Source organism: Macaca nemestrina, chromosome 2 (genome assembly GCF_043159975.1).
Source record: "Macaca nemestrina isolate mMacNem1 chromosome 2, mMacNem.hap1, whole genome shotgun sequence".
NCBI classification, from domain to species: Eukaryota; Metazoa; Chordata; class Mammalia; order Primates; family Cercopithecidae; genus Macaca; species Macaca nemestrina.
This window is the reverse complement of record NC_092126.1, coordinates 111,758,923-111,777,872: the sequence shown is the minus strand read 5'-3', so window position 1 is coordinate 111,777,872 and position 18,950 is coordinate 111,758,923. Positions and strand designations below refer to the sequence as shown.

General features: G+C 43.7%; 1 protein-coding gene and 1 long non-coding RNA gene across 4 annotated transcripts in view; one reads left to right on the top strand and one right to left on the bottom strand.

Annotated features, from left to right (window-relative positions):
* The window catches only part of LOC105480396 (uncharacterized), a 36,362-nt gene that overhangs the window by 4,288 nt on the left and 13,124 nt on the right, over window positions 1-18,950 (bottom strand). Inside the window, exons 1-3 of one of the 3 annotated variants that reach the window (XR_986452.2) lie at window positions 15,034-15,819; window positions 7,240-7,406; window positions 6,305-6,387 (exon numbers count right to left, since the gene is read on the bottom strand). This is a non-coding gene — a long non-coding RNA (uncharacterized lncRNA). The other 2 variants (XR_986450.2, XR_986449.3) reach the window with 2 other exon arrangements.
* LOC105480397 (serine peptidase inhibitor Kazal type 8 (putative)) overlaps window positions 78-18,950 on the top strand; it is a 49,474-nt gene continuing 30,601 nt past the window's right edge. The window contains exons 1-2 of the mRNA XM_011739192.3: window positions 78-133; window positions 18,039-18,160. The gene's annotated coding sequence lies outside the window, so the exon portion shown is untranslated. The remainder of the gene's footprint in view (window positions 134-18,038; window positions 18,161-18,950) is intronic.

Genomic DNA, 18,950 nt, shown 5'->3' with positions numbered 1-18,950 from the left:
GCAGATGACATAATAATCACAGCTCTGGAAAGAAATGAGGTCAGAGGTTCCCAAAGTTCTAACCCAGAGTTTAGCTGCTCCTGACCACACAGAGAGAGACTGTCATCCCTGAGCCACAGTCCTAGCAGCAGAGGTCAGTTAGATGAGTATTCATATATTTCAGGCAAGAGGAAATGTTGGAAGAGATGCCAACTTGGCTCTCCAGTGAAGACAAAGAGTTCTTTCCTGGAATTGCAGTTCTGATCAAGGCGCTTCCTCTTGATCAGCCTTAGCTATATCGCTTCCTAAGTCTTCCAGCCAAAGTGCTGTCTGAATTTATCTACCTATTCTTGCTGATAAAAGAACTTTTATCATCTTAATCTGCAAAATAAACATTATAGCACACACATCTCAAGATATTTTAATACTGTCATACACGGCATAACGTTTCAGTCCACAATGAACCACATATATGACAGTGGTCCCATAATATTATAATGGAGCTGAAAACTCCTTTTGCTAAGTGACATCTTAATGATGCTGACCCCATATAGGCCTAAGCTAATGTGCTTATGTCTCAGTTTGTTTTTGTTTTTGTTTTTGTTTTTGTTTTGAGACAGAGTTTAACTCTGTTGCCCAGGCTGGAGTGCAGTGGTGCGATCTCAGTTCTCCGCAGCCTCCACCTCATGGGTTCAAACAATTCTCCTGCCTCAGCCTCCAGAGTAGCTGGGATTACAGGTACTCCTGCACCATGCCTGGCTGATTTTTGTATTTTTAGTAGAGATGGGGTTTCACCATGTTGGTCAGGCTGGTCTCAAATTCCTAACCTCAGGTGATCCGCCCACCTTGGCTTCCCAAAGTGCTGGGATTACAGGCGTGGGCCACTGTGTCTGGTCTGGTGTCTTAGATTTTAACAAAAGTTTAAAAAGTGAAAAAAAAGAAAAAGAAAAAAAAGAAAAAAGCTTATATATAAGGATATCAAGAATATATTTTTGTACAGTCATATAATGTGTTTGTGTTTTAAGCTTTCTGTTATTACAAGGTAGACTTTTTTAAAAGTTTATAAAGTAAAAAGTTAAAGTAAGTTAAGGTTACTTTATCATTGAAGAAAAAAACTTTTAAATTAGTGTAGCCTCAGTGTTCAGTGTTAAATTTACAAGAGTGTGCAGTAATGTCCTCAGCCTTCACATTCACCCACCACTCACTCACTGACTCACCCAGAGCAACTTCCAGTCCTGCAAGCTCTATTCATGATAAGTGCCCTATACAAGTGGTACCATTTTTGTCTTTTATACCATATTTATGGTATACCTTTTTTATGTTTAGATATGTTTAGGGTACAGAAATGCTTACCACATGTCACAATTGCCTACAGTACTCAGTACAGTAACATGCTATACAGGTTTGTAGTCTAAGAGCCATACACTATACCATAGTAGGCTGTACCATTTCGGGTTGTGTAAGTACACTCTATGATGTTCACACAACGATGAAATCGCCTAATGACGCATTTCTCAGAATGTATCCCCATCATTAAGCGATGCATGACTATAGTTAGATGAGATCATCAAAGCAATTATCACATGAATTATATTTAATACATGTTCATCTACCACCTTCCCTCTGGGCTCTGGCTGGATGAGCCTGATATATTTTTTTCATTGAGAAAATGATTCACTTGAATGCTCATGAACAGGCTTACAGTCCCATTTGTATCGTCTTCAGTTAAGCATTAGTGGGCCTGAGAAAGCGTCCGTCAGTGTGGAGTCTGAGCCTATCACTGTATGTTGAATATCATGAAATCACTGGCTTAAAAGAAGAAAGCAGCGGCTTAAGAGAAGTTCTTAAGAGAAGAAAGCAAACTAAACACTTGCCAGTAACATTGGAGTTACTGGATTTATTTTCATATAGAATATAAAGCTGAGACATTTCCCCTCATACTTGACTTTTATGATCACCTTTATCCCATCACACATCCAAAATGTGACCTTGTCATCTTCTCTAAGCTCTAAGAGACTCTAAAACATTGCAACATGAAAAGTGCCATGTTAGTAGTAATGCCAAAGTGGCAGTGCTGCGTTGCTTGTGCAAAAAAAATTGTCAAAGTTTGGAGAGTGAGAGTGTACATGGATTTTAGGGAGACTGTCTCCTCAATTTTTAATCAAGTCCAGAGGCCAATGGATGATAATAAATCCATCCAAGCTTCTTCTGAGCTGTATTTATACTGCATTGTGCTTTTCCTCTTAAGCAATCTACTCTTTTTAATAATCTCAGCTCATATCTGTGTTCAAAGACCTACTGTTTTAGAGAAGTACATGTTTTATATAACATGTATGCATTGTATATAATTGACATATGTATATATGATACATATTATATATATATATATATATATATATATATATATATATATATATATATATCATTTTTTGAAGCACCTAAGCATTCCAAATCAATCCCTTTGGAAATTAAGCTTATATAGTGAGTCGTTATCTTTCAGTTAATGATTATTGCCTATTTTGTTAGTCTTCAGCTTTTCTGTTTCAGATTCCTGCCCACTTTTATTGTTTGTTTACTTTCCTTAACTCCTTTTCTCTTATTTATTTGAGTGCTGTTATCCTGGCTTCTATCTTTATCATAGACCCTTCTGTAGATTTTAAAAATACTTTTTAAATACTATTTTCATTTGTCATTTTTCATTATTTAGTCTTTAATGTTAGTCAAGCATTGATTCACTGACGGAAAAAATCCTTCAATAGAAACATATAATCAAACATCACTCTTACCTTTATAAAAAAATAAAACTTCAAGGCCTGGCACGGTGGCTCATGCCTGTAATCCCAGGACTTTGAGAGGCCAAGGGGGGCAGATCACAAGGTCAGGAGTTTGAGACCAGCCTGACCAACTGGTGAAACCCTGTCTCTACTAAAAATACAAAAATTAGCTGGGCGTGGTGGCAGGTACCTGTAGACCCAGCTACTCGGGAGGCTGAGGCAGAAGAATTGCTTGCACCTGGGAGGCGGAGGTTACAGTGAGCTGAGATGGTGCCATTGCACTCCAGCCTGGGCAACAGAGCGAGACTCCATCTCAAAAAAATAAGTAAATAAACAAAAACAAAACAAAAAACAAAACAAAACTTCATATTTCATCTCTACTATTACTATTCTGTGGCACTCTAACTCCATTTGCTCACTTCTTTTCTCTCTCTCTCTTCCCTTCTTTCCCCAACTGCTCATCTGCTTATGTTTCTCTCTTTCTTTCTTTTCTTTCTTTCTCTCTCTCTCTCTCTCTCTTTCTCTCTCTTTCTTTCGTCTTACTCTGTCACCCAGGCTGGAGTGCAGTGGTGCATCTCGGCTCACTGAAACCTCTGCCTCCCTGGTTCAAGAGATTCTCCTGCCCCAGCCTTTGGAGTAGCTAGGATTACAGACACGTGCCACCATGCCTGGCTAATTTTTGTATTTTTAGTAGAGACGGGGTTTCACCATGTTGGTCAGGTTGGTCTCAAACTCCTGACCTCAGGAGATCCACCCTCCTCAGCCTCCCAAAGTGCTGAGATTACAGGCATGAGCCACCGCGCCCAGCACGCTTGTCTTTAAATATCTTAAAAATATACTGGCTTTCTATAATATGGCAAAATCTAGGTTGCTTGATTCCATGCCTTTGTGTTCTATGTCTCAAACTTAAATGATTTTCTAATTCGGACTCTCTTGTCATATTAAATATTCCATTATATGTGTACTTTGAAACTGGGATAATTTTCTTTTCATAAATGCACACATTTAGCATTTTATATCTTACCACTTTCTGAGAACTTGGAATGGAATATTCTGCAGTATGGGTTAGATTTGGAAAGGGCTCAGATATTCTCAACCTTTCTGTCCCTAACTACTTAGATTTCATTTAGGATAATCTTCTAAGAATACCCATTTGCTGTTTAACACTGACTCTAATTAAAGTTGATTTTTAAAGTGTTTTATTTTATTTTATTTGGAGATGGAGTCTTGCTCTGTCACTCATGCTAGAGTGCAGTGGCACCATCTTGGCTCACTGCAAACTCTGCCTCCTGTGCTCAAGCAGTTCTCCTGCCTCAGCCTCCTGCGTAGTGGGATTACAGGCCCACGCCACCATGCCCGGCTAATTTTCATATTTTTAGTAGAAACAGGGTTTCACCATGTTGGCCAGACTGGTCTTGAACTCCTGACCTCAAGTGATCCGCCCACCTTGGCCTCCCAAAGTGCTGGGATTACAGGCGTGAGCCACCACACCCAGCCAAAGTGTTTTAGAATTCTAAATGTTCCTGTGCCATCTTCCATAAAATGTTATTTCACATACAAATACTACGAACAATATTAAAATTTTTCTATTTATGTGTGACCATGTAGTCCTCTACCAACGTCCTATTTCTTTTGAGAGAGTCTCATACTGTTGCCCAGGCTGGAGTGTAGTGGCACCATCTTGGCTCACTACAACCTCCATCTCCTGGGTTCAAGCAATTCTCCTGCGTCAGCCTCCCAAGTAGCTGAGATTACAGGCGTGTGCCACCATGCCCAGCTAATTTTTGTAATTTTAGTAGAGATGGGGTTTCACCATATTAGCCAAGCTGATATTGAACTCCTGGCCTCAAGTGATGTCCCCGACTTGGCCTCCCAAAGTGCTGGGATTATAAGCATAAGCCACTGTGCCCGGCCTAACGTCCGATTTCTAAGAGATGAATTCAGAGTTTTCCCTGGAGAGTCTAAGTATTAGCACAGAGATGATTCTTAACCACATCTGTTTAGGTGAGATTCTGAAGCGTGGCCCGCACTATCTTAAGTCCTAACCTGGAGGTGCCTACCATGCCAAATGAAGATAAATTAAGATTTTTCTACGATTCATTGAAAGCTGTCCACCTGTAAGGGAAAATTAGTCTTTTTTTTTTTTTTTGAGACAGAGTCTCGCTCTGTCGCCCAGGCTGGAGTGCAGTGGCCGGATCTCAGCTCACTGCAAGCTCCGCCTCCCGGGTTTACGCCATTCTCCTGCCTCAGCCTCCTGAGTAGCTGGGACTACAGGCGCCCGCCACCTCACCCGGCTAGTTTTTTTTGTATTTTTTAGTAGAGAGGGGGTTTCACCGTGTTAGCCAGGATGGTCTCCATCTCCTGACCTCGTGATCCGCCTGTCTCGGCCTCCCAAAGGAAAATTAGTCTTAATATTTTCTTTCCAGTGCCCCATCAGTAGAGCCTCACTTTGTTTTTATGTGTCAAATGACTGGTTTGGATTAGATTTCAGCAACCTTCAGGGTCTGACATTCTCGATTCTCAGTGATTAGTATTTGGGGAATTTAAAGTGATTGTTTAAAATATTAAATTTTAGTAATAATTTCATGCATCATGTTAAATATTGTTAAAATATATGTATGCATACAAAATATATGTGCTTTGCATGCATATATTTTGTATACATACATATATTTTAATAAAATTTAACATGAATATATATATATATTTTTTTTGAGACAAGGTCATTCTCTGACACCCAGGCTGGAGTGCAGTGGTGTGAGCTCAGCTTACTGCAGCCTCAAACTTGTGGGCTCAAGCAATCCTCCAACCTCAGCCTCCCTGAGTAGCTGGGACTACAAGCACACGCCACCACACCTGGCTAATTTTTTAATTTTTTTGTAGAGACAGGGGTATTATTATGTTGCCGAGGCTGGTCTTGAACTCCTGGCCTCAAGTGATCTTCCTGTCTTGGCCTCCCAAAGCCCTGGGATTACAAGCACGAGCCACTGTGCCTGGCTTAAAAAATATTTAAATATATATGATACATATAAACATTTACGATACCGTGCCCATTCCAGAGTAGGCACTGAATAAATGTTTTCTTCAACTCTCTATATACTGCCTTTGTTATTATAATTATTATTATTATTTGTAATTTAATAAGCTAAGTAAGCTCTTGACTATATCATTCATTTGGAAAACCAGTCAGGCAGCACTGACTAAATTGCCTGTAAACTGAGGCAAGCATTGTCTTTCTGGGCTTCTACCTGCTTGCCTGTTTCATTGGATATCCAGATAAAAGGGAAACTGTGCTAAGAACTTTTCTTAAAAGGACCTTACCTGGTTTTGAGGAATCCACAAGCATTCAACAAAGCACAAGTAAAATATGTGCTGAGTTGGGTAAGGATGCACACAAATTTGAACATGTTTCAGAAGGGTAAGAATTAGGGCATGAATCCTCTACCATTGCCACAGTTCACCTATAGGTCACCAAACTTTTGGTGTCCTAATTTCAAACCTCAAGAGAAGATGCCCAGTAACAACAGAGTTTACTCCTTTCCAGAGCTTACCATTCATCTAAAGGTGGAAATAATCACTCGATGAATAAATGCATTCCAGATAACATTTTTGATGGAGATCATGAAATGGAGATCTATAAAGCAAGACAAGGGAATCAAATAATGGAATAAAATATGTATTAAGTCAGGGAGAGTTTCACTGAAGAGGTTAACTCAGCAGAGAACACTTCTTACTTCCTCATGTGATGATCTGTCCTGGAGAATGGTCCATGTGTGGTTAGGAACATGTATTCTGCAGTTGTTGAATGGAATATTCTATAAATGTCTGTTAGGTCCATTTGGTCTATGGTGTAGTTTCAGCCCAGTGTTTCTTTGTTGACTTTCTGTCTGGATATTTCAACTGTTGTGGTTGAGGAAGTGGGCTGGCTATCTGCCATGGGCAAGAAGACTAGGTGAGTGCCTGTGACAGATGCTCTCTGGTGGTTCAGGGCCACCTCCAGACCAGCTGTCAATCCTGGAGTGGGTGCTTGGGGCCCAATGGCTACAGGGGCCTCCCTGCAGTGTAGGTCAGCCAGTGTCCCTGGGCGATAGGGTGCCTTGTGGGTTTGGGCTCAGGATCCCAGTCATTCCTTTGGACCTACACTCCAGGCATCCAGGGTTTTGGTGCTGTAGGTACCCATGTGAATTTAGTGGAATTATGGCAGGACCTCAGGGATGGAGGGGTTTTGCGGCTACTGGTCCCCAGGTAGGCCTCACTACAGATATGGGTCCTGTTTCAAGATGGCCCCATGCTAGCCGTTAAGGTCATGAGGATTGAGGATGTCAAGGGGGTTCCTGCTTTGGGATAATGTAGCCAGGCAGACTCCTGGCAACTGTTCACATTGAACTCTGCTCCGTGAGGACAGGGGCAGTTGGGGGATGCTCCTGTAGCAATGACTTCTGGCATCTGTGGTGGTGTTGGGGACAGCCAAGGGTCTTCAGCTTACCTTTTTCCTGGAAGAAGTCCTCCCGGGCTCTCATCCAATCCTGGCAGGGGAGACGGTGTGCAGAGGCAGATGCCTCACTCCCCACCCTATGGCACTATCCTGGGCTCCTGTGCTCTGCGAGAGTTTTGCTCTTCTCCTCGTGCTCTCCCTTGCACTTCTCAGCCACTCTAGACAAAATATAGTTGGTTATTTATCGTTTTGCTTCCTTTTTTGGGGCGGGAAGTAGGGGAGGAACAAGAGCCAGGCAACTCTAGTGTAAGCCATCTTGCTGACCTCACTCGCCTATCACAATGTTATTTCTGGTATAAAATTTGGAAGAACTTCCAAGACTTAAGTGACACTGCTATATAAAACTCTTTCAATTCCCATCTACTTACTTATTGTAAACATGATTTTTCAGTGTCTGGAAAACAAAGAATAAATGTAGAACTGATGTTGAATCCTGAGTCATTCTAGCAACAAGTAATATTCAAGGGTAGAAATTTAAACTAACTGAAAGGCATTAGCAAGCATCAACCATGTATTAGTCTGTTCTGGCACTGCTTTAAAGAAATACGTGCGGCCAGGCACGATGACTCACGCCTGTAATCCCAGCTTTTGGGAGGCCAAGTGGGTGGATCCCTTGAGGTCAGGAGTTCAAGACCAGCTTGGCCAACATGGTGAAATGCTGTCTCTACTAAAAATACAAAAATTTGCTGGGTGTTGTGGTGCATGCCTGTAATCCCAGCTACTTGGGAGGCCGAGGCACGAGAATCACTTGAACCCAGGAGGTAGCAGTGGCACTGAGCCAAGATTACGCCACTACACTCCAGCTTGGGTGACATGGTGAGACTCTGTCTCAAGAAAATAGAAAGAAAGAAAGTAAGGAAGAAAGAAAGGAAGGGAGGGAGGAAGGGAGGGAGGGAGGGAGGGAGGGAGGGAGGGAGGGAGGGAGGAAGGAAGGAAGGAAGGAAGGAAGGAAGGAAGGAAGGAAGGAAGGAAGGAGGCCGAACGCGGTGGCTCAAGCCTGTAATCCCAGCACTTTGGGAGGCCAAGACGGGCGGATCACAAGGTCAGGAGATCGAGACCATTCTGGCTAACACGGTGAAACCCCGTCTCTACTAAAAAATACAAAAAACTAGCTGGGCGAGGTGGCAGGCGCCTGTAGTCCCAGCTACTCGGGAGGCTGAGGCAGGAGAATGGCGTAAACCTGGGAGACGGAGCTTGCAGTGAGCTGAGATCCAGCCACTGCACTCCAGCCTGGGTGACAGAGCAAGACTCCGTCTCAAAAAAAAAAGAAAGAAAGAAAGAAAGAAAGAAAAAGAAAGAAAGAAAGAAAGAAAGAAAGAAAGAAAGAAAGAAAGAAAGAAAGAAAGAAAGAAAGAAAGAAAGAAAGAAAGAAAGAAAGAAAGAAAGACGTGAAACTAGGTAATTTGTAAAGAGCAGAGGTTTAATTGGCTCATGGTTCCACAGGCTGTATAGACTTCTACGTTTGGGGAGGCCTCAGGAAACTTACAATCATGGCAGAAGGCAAAGCAGGAAGGAGGCATCTTACATGGCCAGAGCAGGAGGAAGAGAGAGAATGGGGAGGTGCAACACACCTTTAAACAACCAGTTATTGCAAGAACTTGCTATCAGGAGAACAGCATCAAGGGAGATGGTGTTAAACTATGAGAAACCACCACCATGATCTAATCACCTCCCACCAGGCCCCACCTCCAACACTGGGGATTACAATGTGACATGAGATTTGGTGGGGACACAGATCCAAACCAAATTAATCCATCACATTAAGAAATGTATAATTAGGCTGGGTACAGTTGCTCATGCCTGTAATCCCAGCACTTTGGGAGGCTAAGGCAGGTGGATCACGAGGTCAGGAGTTCAAGACCAACCTGGTCAACATGGTGAAACCCTGTCTCTACTAAAAATACAAAAATTAGCTGGGCACGGTGGCATGCGCCTGTAATCCAGCCACTCAGGAGGCTGAGGCAGGAGAATCACTTGAATCCGGGAGGTGGAGGTTGCAATAAGCCAAGATTGCACCACTGCACTCCAGCCTTGGGGACAGAGTGAGACTCCATCTCAAAAAAAAAGAAATGTACCTCTATATTAAACAACTATCGAATTTCATAGTATACCTATGTTTTGATCAACATGTACTACTAACTGTGATAATAACTCAGTTTAAGAGAAACAGATTAAAACTTTATATCCTATCATCCCAGGAAATTTGAAAAATCCATTTATTTGCATATTTCTGCTGATGAAAAGTAGAAAAGCATGATCAGTAATGCACCATCAAGCATAACATTGAAATAAAAGTTATGTGGAGAAAGCAGAATGAAACGTTCATTCAAGGAGAAAAAGAAATGATGTAAATTTCTAACTGAGTTCATCTATGTGGTTTTCAGATATACAATGTGAAATCAAATTGCCATAGAATGTAAATTCCATGGGATATATCTAAAATAATGATTTTTTAAAAAAATAGTAATATTTAAACTAGGCCAGTAATTGAGTTATTTGTAACTATTTAAACTTTTTTTTTTAAAGACAGTTTTACAGGCTTTGGGTCCCCTCCCTTTGTATAGGAGCTCTGTTTTCACTCTATTAAATCTTGCAACTGCACACTCTTCTGGGCTGTGTTTGTTCCAGCTCGAACTGAGCTTTCACTCACTGTCCACCACTGCTGAAAGCCACCATCGTAGACCCGCCATTGACTTCCACCCCTCCAGATTGGGCAGGGTGTCCGCTATGCTTCTGATCCAGCAAGGCGCCCATTGCCGCTCCCAGTCAGGCTAGAGGCTTGCCATTGTTCCTGCGCAGCTAAGTGCCTGGGTTCATCCTAATCGAACTGAACACTAGTTGCTGGGTTCCAGGGTTCTCTTCTGTGACCCACGGCTTCTAGTAGAGCTATAACACTCACCACATAGCCCAAGGTTCCATTCCTTGGGATCCATGAGGCCAAGAACCCCAGGTCAGAGAACAAAAGGCTTGTCGCCATCTTGGGAGTGGCCAGCCACCATCTTGGGAGCTCTAAGAACAAAGACCTGCCTGGTAACATCTGGTGGCCTGTATGGGGATTCTCCAAAGTGGTTAGTAATATTGGACCACTTTTGCTTGCTATCCTGTCCCATCCTTCCTTAGAATCAGAGGAAATACCGGGCATCTGTCAGCCATTTAAAAACGATTAGCATAGCCACCGGACTTAAGACTCAACTGTGAGGCTTTCAGGGAAAAGGCTTTCTGACAACCCCCAACCCTTCTGGGTTGGGAGCATTGGTCTGCCTGGAACCAGCTTCTGCTTTCACAATTTCCTGGGGGATACCAAGGGCCGACTAGAGGCAGAAAGCTGTCACCCTGAACTCCCGGCATTGGCCAGTCAAGATCATGGTGCAGCCAGAAGTCTCTACTCAACAGTCGCCCATGTGTGTGCCCCTACTTTTCCTTCTGACCCATACCTCCTGGGTCCTGACCATGACTTTCTTGAAAGTGTAGCCTCCAAAATTCTCCTTACCTCTGAATCTACTTCCTCCAATCCCTGCCTCCTAGGTACTAATGCTTGACTTTCATTTCCTCTCCCAAGTATTAGAGCAAGTTGTATCTCCAAAGGGATCTAAGGAAGCTCTATGCTGCGGCCTTAGGTACCTAGGCTATGAACCCAGGGAGTCTTGCCCCTGGTGTCCCTCCCAATTTAGGCATACAGCTATTGACATGGGCAGTTATGTGGGACCCGTTCCCCACCACCCTTGCCAGGGCCTCAAGTTTGTAAATGGCTAGGAGGATTGCTCTCCCATTGTGTAAGATGCTCTCCTCCCCTAGTTTCTACCCAGCTTAATCCTCACTGCAATACAATCTCCAAGCCTTGGCTCCTTGGCCAGGACCTTAGAACTGATAACCCAGTATTTTAACAACTGGAACTGGGTCTACAACAACAAAATAGATCAGGATGAAAACGAATTGAGTAAATTAAAGGGAGGCACATGTTCCTACAGTAGCAAATGGGGGCAATGAGCAAACATCCTTCTGCTGTGTTTCCAAAATCCACCTAAAAAAAGAAAGAAAGAGAGAGGAAGAGACAGAAAGTCAAAGAGAGGGAGAAAGAAAAACGGGAAAGAGAGAGGTAGTAAAGAAAAAACAGTGTACCCTATTCATTTAAAAGCCAAGGTAAATTTAAACCTATAATTGATAATTAAAGATCTTCTCCATGACCCTATAGCACTCCAATACTACTTTGTTGTCAGTGTAAACAAGGGCAGAGCCCAAAAACACTGAGACCACTAACAACCCGTAGCCTTCCTATCAAAAATCCTTAACCGAGTAACCTGCAGATGGCCCAAATGCATTCAATCTGTAGCAGCAACTGCTTTGCTAACAGAAGAAAGTAGAAAAAAAACCTTTAGAGGAAATCTCATTGTGAACACACTTCACCAGTTCAGAACAATCCTAAGTTTAAAAAAAAAAAAAAAAAAGTAGCTTACTAACCCAAAAATCTTGAAGTATGGGGCTACTCTGTTAGAAAAAGGTGATTTAACACTAACCACTGATAATTCCCTTAACCCAGCAGATTTCCTAACAGGGGATTTAAATCTTAATCACCATATAAATGTCCAACCAGACCTAGGAGGAACTCCCTTCAGGACAGGACGATAGATGGTTCCTCCCAGGTGATTGAGGAAAAAACCACAGTGGGTATTCAGTAATTGATAAGGAGACTCTTGTGGAAGCAGAGTTAGAATTACCTAATAATTGCTCTGCTCAAACATGCGAGCTGTTCGCACTCAGCCAAGCCTTAAAGTACTTACAAAACCAGCAAGCCCATCTTTTCCTCCTCGCTCTCTTTCTCATAGGAAAAAGGCACATAGGATAAACAGGATCCATCTCTCATGTTTCATACCCAAAAGGACTTAATCCGGGGCAACAAAAAGCTTAAGATCGATAATTAAGGCATATTCCTACAAAGGAAAAGAAAGACAAAGGCCCTAGTGGGCAAAAACTCTATCTCAATCCTGACTCAAAATGTTACCTACACCCTCTCTGAAACAAATTTGCATAAGAACTGTTGTTTATGAAAATGCATCTTGGCAAGGCGCAGTGGTTCACACTGTAATCCCAACACTTTGGGAGGCCGAGGCGGGTGGATCACGAGGTCAGGAGATCAAGACCATCCCGGCTAACGTGGTGAAACTCCGTCTCTACTAAAAATACAAAAAATTAGCTAGTCATGGTGGCGGGTGCCTGTAGTTCCAGCTACTCGGGAGGCTGAGGCAGGAGAATGGTGTGAACCCAGGAGGCAGAGCTTGCAGTGAGTCAAGATCGCGCTACTGCACCCCAGCCTAGGCAACAGAGCAAGACTCCATCTCAACAACAACAACAAAAAAATGCATCTTGATGGGGCAACTGGGTTATGAAATACTCAGAAACCCAGCCGAGCTCTAGAACTCACCCCTGAGTGCAAACGAAATGTTGGGCAGCTTGGTAAAGGACCACTAGAATCCAGCAGCCCGGACCCCTTTCTTTGTGGTCCAGAAAGGCAGGAAAACAGGTGCAGGGCTGCTACATTGGTGAGTGTAACTAATCCAGTAAGCAGAGGTCCGTGGGTGGTTACTCACCCTGGAAAGGAATAAGCATTAGGATCATAGACGATGCTCTAGGACTAATGCTCATCGGAAAATGACCAGGGGTGCTGGCATCCCTATGTTCTTTTTAAACATTCCCCGCCAGGCAAAAACGCCCATAAGATGTATTCTGGAGAATTAGGACCAATTTAACCCTCAGACACTAAGAAAGAAACGACTTATATTCTTCTGCAGTACCCCTGGCCACAATATCCTTTTCAAGAGGGAGAAACCTGCCCTCCAAGGGAAGTATAAATTTTCTTTTTTTGAGTCGGAGTCTTGCTCTGTCGCCCAGGCTGGAGTGCAGTGGTGCGATCTCGGTTCACTGCACGTTCCGCCTCCCAGGTTCGCCATTCTCCTGCCTCAGCCTCCCGAGTAGCTGGGACTACAGGCGCCCGCCACCACGCCTGGCTAATTTTTTGTATTTTTAGTAGAGATGAGGTTTCACCGTGTTAGCCAAGATGGTCTCGATCTCCTGACCTCACGATCCGCCCACCTCGGCCTCCCAAAGCTCTGAGATTACAGGCGTGAGCCCCCGCGCCTGGCCTATAACATCATCTTACAGCTAGACCTCTTTTGTAGAAAATAGGGCAAATGGAATGAAGTGCCATATGTGCAAACTTTCTTTTCATTAAGAGACAACTTGTGATTATGTTAAAAGTGTAATTTATGCCCTACGGGAAGCCCTCAGAGTCTACCTCCCTGCCCCAGCGTTCCCCCAGCTCCTTCTCCAACTAATAAGGACCCCCCTCCAACCCAAACAGTCCAAAAGGAGATAGAGAAAGGGGTAAACAATGAACCAAAGAGTGCCAGTATTCCCCGATTATGCCCCCTCCAAGTGGTGCGAGGAGGAGAATTTGGCCCAGCCAGAGTGCATGTACCTTTTTCCCTCTTGGACTTGAAGCAAATTAAAATAGACCTAAGTAAATTCTCAGATAACCCTGATGGCTATATTGATGTTTTACAAGGGTTAGGATAATCCTTTGATCTGACATGGAGAGATATAATGTTACTGCTAAAACAGACACTAACCCCAAATGAGAGAAGTGCCGCCATAACTGCAGCCTGAGAGTTTGGCTATCTCTGGTATCTCAGTCAGGTCAGTTATAGGATGACAACAGAGGAAAAAGAACAATTTCCCAAGGGGCAGCAGGCAGTTCCCAGTGTAGACCCTCATTAGGATGCAGAATCAGAACGTGGAGATTGGTGCCGCAGACATTAACTAACTTGCGTGCTAGAAAAACTAGGAAGAACCTATAAATTATTCAATGATGTCCACTATAACACAGGGAAAGGAAGAAAATTCTACTGCCTTTCTGGAGAGACTAAGGGAGGCATTGAGGAAGCATACCTCCCTGTCACCTGACTCTATTGAAGGTCAACTAATCTTAAAGGATAAGTTTATCACTCAGTCAGCTACAGATGTTAGAAAAAAACTTCAAAAGTCCACCTTAGGCCTGGAGCAAAACTTAGAACCCTAATGAACTTGGCAACTTAGGTTTTTTTTAAAATAGAGATCAGGAGGAGCAGACAGAATGGGACAAACGGGATAAAAAGAAGGCCACCGCTTTATTCATGGCCCTCAGGCAAGCGGACTTTGGAGGCTCTGGAAAAGGGAAAGACTGGGCAAATCGAATGCCTAATAGGGCTTGCTTCCAGTGTGGTCTACAACGACACTTTAAAAAGATTGTCCAAATAGAAATAAGCCGCCCCCTCATCCATGCCCCTTATGTCAAGGGAATCACTGGAAGGCCCACTGCCCCAGGAGACGAAGGTCCTCTGAGTCAGAAGCCACTAACCAGATGATCCAAGAGCAGGACTGAGGGTGCCCAGGGTAAGCGCCAGCCCATGCCATCACCCTCACAGAGCCCCAGGTATGCTTGACCATTGAGGGCCAGGAGGTTAACTGTCTCCTGGACACTGGCACGGCCTTCTCAGTCTTACTCTCCTGTCCCAGATAACTGTCCTCCAGATCTGTCACTATCCGAGGGGTCCTAGGACAGGCAGTCACTAGACACTTCTCCCAGCCACTAAGTGGTGACTAGGGAACTTTACTCTTTTCACATGCCTTTCTAATTATGCCTGAAAGCCCCACTTCCTTGTTAGGGAGAGACATTCCAGCAAAAGCAGGGGCCATTATACACTAGAATTAGGAGAAGGAAAAAGGGTAAATACAGACTCTAAGTACGCTTACCTAGTCCTCCATGCCCACGCAGCAATATGGAGAGAAAGGGAATTCCCAACTTCCGAGGGAACACCTATCAAACATCAGGAAGCCATTAGGAGATTATTATTGGCTGTACAGAAATCTAAAGAGGTGGCAGTCTTACACTGCCGGGGTCATCAGAAAGGAAAGGAAAGGGAAATAGAAGGGAACTGCCAAGCAGATATTGAAGCCAAAAGAGCCACAAGGCAGGACCTTCCACTAGAAATGCTTATAGAAGGACCCCTAGTATAGGGCAATACCTTCCATGCCGCTGTAATACTAGTAGCTCCCCTTACCAAGAGCTTCTGTGGAGAATGCGGCTTCCCAGAAATATTGAAGCCTCATTGTATAGGAGTTTTTCTAAAGGAAACCCCACTTTCATCCCCACACTCATATGCCCCTGCACTTCAGGCCATACATTTCAATCCCTGTATCTTTAACCTCCTTGTTAAGTTTGTCTCTTCCAGAACCAAAGCTGTAAAACTACAAATGGGCCGCGCACGGTGGCTCAAGCCTGTAATCCCAGCACTTTGGGAGGCCGAGACGGGCGGATCACGAGGTCAGGAGATCGAGACCATCCTGGCTAACATGGTGAAACCCCGTCTCTACTAAAAATACAAAAAAAAAAAAAAACTAGCCGGGCGAGGTGGCGGGCGCCTGTAGTCCCAGCTACTCGGGAGGCTGAGGCAGGAGAATGGCGTAAACCCAGGAGGCGGAGCTTGCAGTAAGCTGAGATCCGGCCACTGCACTCCAGCCTGGGTGACAGAGCGAGACTCCGTCTCAAAAAAAAAAAAAAAAAAAAAAAAAACTACAAATGGTTCTTCAAATAGAGCCCCAGATGCAGTCCATGACTAAGACCTACTGCGTACCCCTGGACCAGCCTGCTAGCCTATGCTCTGATGTTGATGACAGAAGCCACCCCTCCAGAGGAAATCTCAACTGCACGACCCCTGCTACACCCGAATTCAGCAGGAAGCAGTTAGAGCAGTTGTCAGCCAACCTCCCAAACAGCACTTGGGTTTTCCTGTTGAGAGGGGGAGCTGAGAGACAGGACTAGCTGGAATTGCTAGGTTGGCAAAGAATTCCTAAGCCTAGCTGGGGAAGGTGACTGCACCCACCTTTAAACACAGGGCTTGTAACTCAGCTCAAGCCCGACCAATCAGGTAGTAAAGAGGGCTCACTAAAATATAAATTAGGCTAAAGGCAGGAGGTAAAGAAATAGTCTAATCATATATCACCTGAGAACACAGGGGGAGGGACAATGATCGGGATATAAACCCAGGCATTCCAGCAGGGAGTGGCAACCCCCTTTGGGTCCCCTCCCTTTGTATGGGAGCTCTGTTTCCACTCTATTAAATCTTGCAACTGCACAACAACAACAACAAAAAAGACAGTTTTGCTCTGTCACCCAGGCTAGAGTGCAGTGATGCGATCTCAGCTTACTGCAACCTCCGCCTCTTAGGTTCAAGCCATTCTCGTGCCTCAGCCTGATGAGTAGCTGGGATTACAGGCACATGCAACCATGCCCAGTTTTTTATTTTTTGCATTTTTAGTAGAGACAGGGTCTCACCATGTTGGCCAAGCTGGTCTCGAACTCCTGGCCTCAAGTGATCCGCCTGCCTCAGCCTCCCAAAGTGCTGAGATTACAAGCTTGAGCCACGGTACTCAGCCTATTAAAATTTCTGATGAAAAATTTTACATGTCACTTAAAAAAAAAAAAAATATATAGGCCGGGCGCGGTGGCTCAAGCCTGTAATCCCAGCACTTTGGGAGGCCGAGACGGGCGGATCACGAGGCCAGGATATCGAGAGACGATCCCGGCTAACACGGTGAAACCCCGTCTCTACTAAAAAATACAAAAAAACTAGCCGGGCGAGGTGGCGGGCGCCTGTAGTCCCAGCTACTCGGGAGGCTGAGGCAGGAGAACGGCGTAAACCCGGGAGGCGGAGCTTGCAGTGAGCTGAGATCCGGCCACTGCACTCCAGCCTGGGTGACAGAGCAAGACTCCGTCTCAAAAAAAAAAAAAAATATATATATATATATATATATATGTGTGTGTGTATATATATATATATATATATATATATATGTAAAAGCAGGCACCAAATTTAGAGGGATTAAAAGCAAAAATTTTGAAGACCACCATGGTAGACACTGTGGTTGATCAGAGCAGTGCTGAGAAAATACACTTGACCTCCCAGAACTATGTGGCATGTCCCCAGTTAAGGCCATTCATTTAGGACTTAGACCTAAGGAATTTATGATACCCAATAGCTTCTGAACTTCCACTTTAAAAAATGTTAGCGTTTTGAGAAATTTTTATTCAAATGGTCAAACAGGCTATCATTTAAGGGAATGAGCACTCTATCTCCAGATTTCTCAACTCTGCTAAATAAGAATGAACTTGGAGGATTCCATATAAGGTAATTTTCTACTTTAAAACCCTGTGAGTCAGGCCAGATTAGTGGCTCACACCTGTAATCTCACTGCTTTGGGAGGCCAAGCAAGACGGTCACTTGAGGCTAGGAGTTCAAGGCTGCAGTGAGCTGTGATCATGCCACTGTACTTCAGCCTGGGCAACAGAGCAAGACCTTGTCTCTAAAGAAATAAAAATAAATAGAACTTCTATGAGACAATACAGAAATAATCAAAAGTAGATGTTTCAATAAAGTGAATACTTTTGACTTGATAAAATAACTGCACATGCAGATGTGGTAATTTATAGTATTGTGTCAATATCTGAAGCCATCTTGAATGTAATAATTATAATGCAGGAATTCAAAAATTGTGTATGACATCTATCTAAAATGGTGGGTTCAGCTTTGGCAAGAACAGCTAGATTTTGGCGTAGTACTGGACAGTACATACCACCCTCAGAAATTTGAAATATGAACTCACAAGATTTAGGCATTATAGAATTTAGAGTTGAAAGAAATAGATTTGAATCATATCTATACTTCCTAATTTCAAAGCTCACTCTCTTCTACTGCCAGGCATTGGAACCTTGAAAAGACAAATAAGCTTTGCCTCTCTTCCTTGTTCATTATGAACAAACTATCAACAAAAACCATCCTGTTCAGCCAGTTTCTCAGAGCAACCGTGGGAGTCACAGCAGGTAAAGTGGACTTCTAAATTTGCAAACTTTAAAGGGTTGTATTATTTATTACTTGTTTTTTTCTCAGGGGAGGTCTTGGGTAGAAATTACCCAGATATAGAATGAAAAATGTTTGCCTGGAAAATGTGTAGGATGAAGAGAATAGAAGCTACACCAAAGTAACAACACTAGGGAAGATTACAAGTATAGGAGTGAGGTTTTGGTGTTTTGTCCCTTCCTGTTTCTTACTGTCTGTTGACTTACACATGTTGTTGAGTGACTGCCCTTCAGAGATGGGGTCCTACTATGTTGCCCAGGCCGGTCTCGAACTCCTGGGCTCAAGTGATCCTCCTGCCTTGGCCTCCCAAAATGCTGGGATTTCAGGCATGAGCCACCATGCCCAGCTACTTTTTTTTTTTTTGAGATGGAGTCTCGCTGTCACCCAGGCTGGAGTGCAGTGGCGCAATCTCAGCTCACTGCAAACTCTGCCTTGTGGGTTCACACCATTCTTCTGCCTCAGCCTCCTGAGTAGCTGGGACTACAGTCACCCGCCACCACACCCAGCTAACTTTTTGTATTTTTAGTAGAGACAGGGTTTCACCGTGTTAGCCAGGATGGTCTCGATCTCCTGACCTCGTGATCCACCCACCTCAACCTCCCAAAGGTCTGGGATTACAGGCATGAGTCACCACGCCTGGCACACCCGGCTACTTTTAAATATTTTATTGAAAAACTCTAGGTGTTTATTCTTTCCCTTGCAAGTATTCTTTACTAACTCTTTTTCTGGCATCTTCTAAAATTCTTTTTTTAA